This window comes from Carassius gibelio, chromosome B22, assembly GCF_023724105.1.
Source record: "Carassius gibelio isolate Cgi1373 ecotype wild population from Czech Republic chromosome B22, carGib1.2-hapl.c, whole genome shotgun sequence".
Taxonomy (NCBI): Eukaryota; Metazoa; Chordata; class Actinopteri; order Cypriniformes; family Cyprinidae; genus Carassius; species Carassius gibelio.
The window spans coordinates 29,392,848-29,397,110 of NC_068417.1; the positions used below are offsets into that span (position 1 = coordinate 29,392,848).

At 49.2% G+C, this 4,263-nt stretch overlaps 1 long non-coding RNA gene across 1 annotated transcript; it reads right to left on the reverse strand.

The window, feature by feature from the left end:
* Positions 1-345: 345 nt before the first annotated feature.
* Positions 346-2,405, reverse strand: LOC127988374 (uncharacterized). The gene is made up of 4 exons (XR_008161630.1): positions 1,666-2,405; positions 1,463-1,529; positions 1,133-1,297; positions 346-651 (listed from the first exon to the last, which is right to left on the reverse strand). It is a non-coding gene; the product is annotated as an uncharacterized LOC127988374 (long non-coding RNA).
* Between the last annotated feature and the right edge of the window lie 1,858 nt (positions 2,406-4,263).

Here is a 4,263-nt window from a genome sequence, read left to right on the forward strand (position 1 = left end):
TGTGATATTACAATGCATTGTTGTAAAAGCACAACTGTATACTGTAACTTCACAGCTTCAGTGACACAGTAATTACTGTGATATTACAGTACATTACTGGGGAATTACAATCTTTTGCTGTACATCATTACAACAAGGCCCTGTACCTTTACAGTGTGTAGTGTGAAAATAATGTACAAGTTGACAATACTTCACTGTGAATTTACAATGTATACTGTGGAAGTCATGCTAAAATTGTCCAATAACTTATTGTAAAAGTAATGCAGATGAAGCTTCCATTTACTTTGAATTTACAATCATTGTACAATTAACCCCCTCCCCCCAACAAACAACTCTGAGGTAAAGTCAACGTTAGCCCAATGGCATATTTATTAAGAAAAAAATATTTTTCAATTGTACAGCAGATGCCAAGTACTTAAAGAGTCACACGCAACAGCATTGTAGTGCAAAGTTGTCTGGAAAAATTACAAAAAGAACAAGGCTACTCAAAACTGAGCCTGACAACTACCGCTGCAAAAAACAAAAACAAAAAAAAACTATGGTGCCCACTCAAAGTCAATAAGTTTCCTCAAAAGGGTGCTCACATGAGGGTTCATTGTTGTCCGCTTCTTGGTCTTTGAGCCTCTTTCAGGATTGATGCCCAGGAAGCACCTGTTAATAAGCAAAGATAGTTTCAGTTTTAAATAGACTTACAGTATGTATTGCAGACAGCATTTATCAAGGTGTGCTTTTTGCTGTGCTTTTTCCCCACATAGAACCCTAATAGATTTATAATTAAAAACTTGTTAGATCTTACTCTCGCCATAATTTTATTTTTTTTTTGTGCCATTTTTAGCCAAGGTGCCTCAGGTTAGGTTAGCGTTAGGCAAAGTGGTTGGTTTTTTTACTATGAGAGGTAGCAAAACTAAATAAATAGCTGTGATTGGACCGGCAGGTATTTGTCAGCATAACGTGTAGAAACCCAGATTGATCTGCAGAGCGAAATTGAATGAGTTCGCGAGATCAGGATGGTCTCACCAGGCTAGCCTCATCTACCTCGTTTGTCAGCATTTTTGACCTCAAGACAATCATTGAGTTGGAAGCCTGTACTATAATGTGAATTACAAGATTAAATGTGATCTTTATAAAATACCTTTGAATGAACTCCAGCGTCGAAGATCCAGCGGTAGGATACTCAAGGTTGAATACGTAATAGCTGCTGAAGAAAGTGCTACTCCGTGTAAAAATAAAGGGTGTGGGCCCATCACGACATGTCCCTCGATTGACAAAAGCCATCCAGAGGGCTTCATCATGTCACCTGAAATGAACAGATACAACATTATGTGTTATGAGCACTTTGGATCTGCTTAAGATACAAAGGGCTATACAAATGTAATTATTATTTATTGTGGTCATTTAGATTTCTAGAATGAAAACAAAATAATGAGTTAGAAATATCGGTACTAGATCAAAGTAACATTACCTTGAATGATCAAGCAGGGGGTTCTGGGGAGTTCTGCAGTATTGACGTCCACAGCAGTGGCACATGACTGTAACAGTTAACACACAATAGCATGGATTTAGGATAAAGGATAAATATTGTTCATTGGTCAGAGGTAGTAAATCATGCAAGGTAAATGTTGATAATGTAATCACTCATTTTGCATTTTAAATAAAAAATCTTACATGAACTTCAAGTATCAAACTCTCCGAAGTACAACATTAGGAGCAGAAGGGTGCGAGCAGCCTTGTCAGAGTCTGGATCATAGCAGGCCAGAACATCACGGATCTTGGGGTTGTCCTGTCAGGGATTGGTAAGGGAGGAACTCAAGTGCAGACAGGATTCGCAACACAAAAGGGTTTATTTACAAAAAGGGAACACAAAAACCCACGAGGGGGAAAACAGGACTAGGGCAGATACAACAAATACTAAATAGGACTGATTAAACAAAGACTCAAAACAGGAGAACACTAACTACAAATAACACTCACGGTTATACAGGATACAATATCTCAAAGGGGAATACTCTTTCACAAGGCTGACAGGTAGGAACACAATGAACCGACGCCAGACAGAGCACACTAGGAAAGCTAAATAGGGGAACAATTAAGACACGACAGGTGGCACAGATAGCAATCATGACACGACTAGGTTAACAAGGGGGGCGGGGCAAGGGAACGAGACAACACAAGCACATGGCCCAAAGGCAAGGCCATGTGCTTGTACACAAAACACGGGTCTGTCATGATCCTGCCTCAAGACTAGGAAAAATCAAGGACACGAGGGCAGAATCATGACAGAACCCCTCCCTTAAGAAGCGGCTTCCAGACGCTCCTCAAGGGAACATCAAACACGGGACATGACTGACATGACACAGACACAAACCAACAAGACATGACAAATAACAACAAAGGCAAACATGAGTACACAACGGCAGGGTTAGGGTGACAAATCAAAAAAAACAAACCGGGAAGGGGAGGGGGCGGGACCACAAAGTTCATGGGGGACAGACCAGGGCGGGTGGGTGGTGTAGGAATCTTAGGAGGAAAGGACGAAGGCTGACGACGGGGGGTACGGGCAGGTCTGGGTGGTGAGGGGCGGGGAGGGGTCTCGGGACAACTGACAGGGGACATGACAGGAGCAGACAAGGGACGCGGGGCAACACTTACGGGACGCGGGGCAAGACTTACGGGACGCGGGGAGACGACAGCTGAACACGGGGGGACAACATCTACTGGACACGGGGGGACAACATCCACTGGACACGGGGGGACAACGTCTACTGGACACGGGGGGACAACAGGACACGGGACACCTACGGGACATGGGGCCACATCAACAGGACACATGACTACATCAGCAGGACACGGGGCAACACTCACGGGACACGGGGAGACAACGGCAGGACACTCGGGATTTCTGGGGACAGGGTCTGGGGACAAGACAGGACTGACGGGGACTTCTAGGATCCGGACAAGACTAGACAAATAATCTGAAAAGGCTTTAGCAGCTAGGATAATTGGCATCTCCTTACGAGATGAGACAGACTGTACTAGAGTCTTTGCTTAGAGTCCGCTCTCACGACTGCAGACTTGCATACGGCTCTCTTCTTTGCCGGCTCGGGCACGCCAGCGCTCTCCGCTGCTGGCTCGGGCACGCCAGCGCTCACCGCTGCTGGCTCGGGCACGCCAGCGCTCACCGCTGCTGGCTCGGGCACGCCAGCGCTCACCGCTGCTGGCTCGGGCACGCCAGCGCTCACCGCTGCTGGCTCGGGCACGCCAGCACTCACCGCTGCTGGCTCGGGCACGCCAGCTCTCACCGCTGCTGGCACGGGCACGCCAGCTCTCACCGCTGCTGGCACGGGCACGCTCACCGCTGCTGGCTCGGGCACGCTCACCGCTGCTGGCTCGGGCACGCTCACCGCTGCTGGCTCGGGCACGCCAGCGCTCACCGCTGCTGGCTCGGGCACGCCAGCGCTCACCGCTGCTGGCTCGGGCACGCCAGCGCTCACCGCTGCTGGCTCGGGCACGCCAGCTCTCACCGCTGCTGGCACGGGCACGCCAGCTCTCACCGCTGCTGGCACGGGCACGCTCACCGCTGCTGGCTCGGGCACGCTCACCGCTGCTGGCTCGGGCACGCTCACCGCTGCTGGCTCTCACCGCTGCTGGCTCGGGCACGCTCACCGCTGCTGGCTCGGGCACGCTCACCGCTGCTGGCTCGGGCACGCTCACCGCTGCTGGCTCGGGCACGCTCACCGCTGCAGGAGGCGACAGAGTCACAGGACCGGGAGACCCCTTCTTCCTCCTCTTCCTTCCAGGCCGCGGTGCAGAGGTCACCGCTGGGACAGAGACGGGTTGGGGAAGTTCGGTCTCGGGCAGGGCAGACTCTGACGCCGACGCATGACATGTCCAGTGTTGCACAGTAATCCAGGATGGTCTGTCCTCTTCGACTAATTGCCTCCTGTAGCTTCTGAAGGACATCAACGTCCATCAGGAGGTCTAAGTGTGAGAATAGGCATTTCTGAGAGAAGAGAAATGGCCATTCCTGTTTGATCTCAGACATGATGGATGTCAGGATGATGCATGTCTTTTCCATCATTGGTTCTGGTCTCTCTGCCCCACTCATTCCTTCCCCTGTGTACACAGACATACAAATGTATTGTTAGTACCCAAGTAACAATTTGGTCTTGTAGCCGCCCAACACACACAGTGTTCAGATCTTGACAAATTACTAAATTCTAAACAAAATTACCCAAAAAGAGAGTAGATGTCATGCCTGAGTAG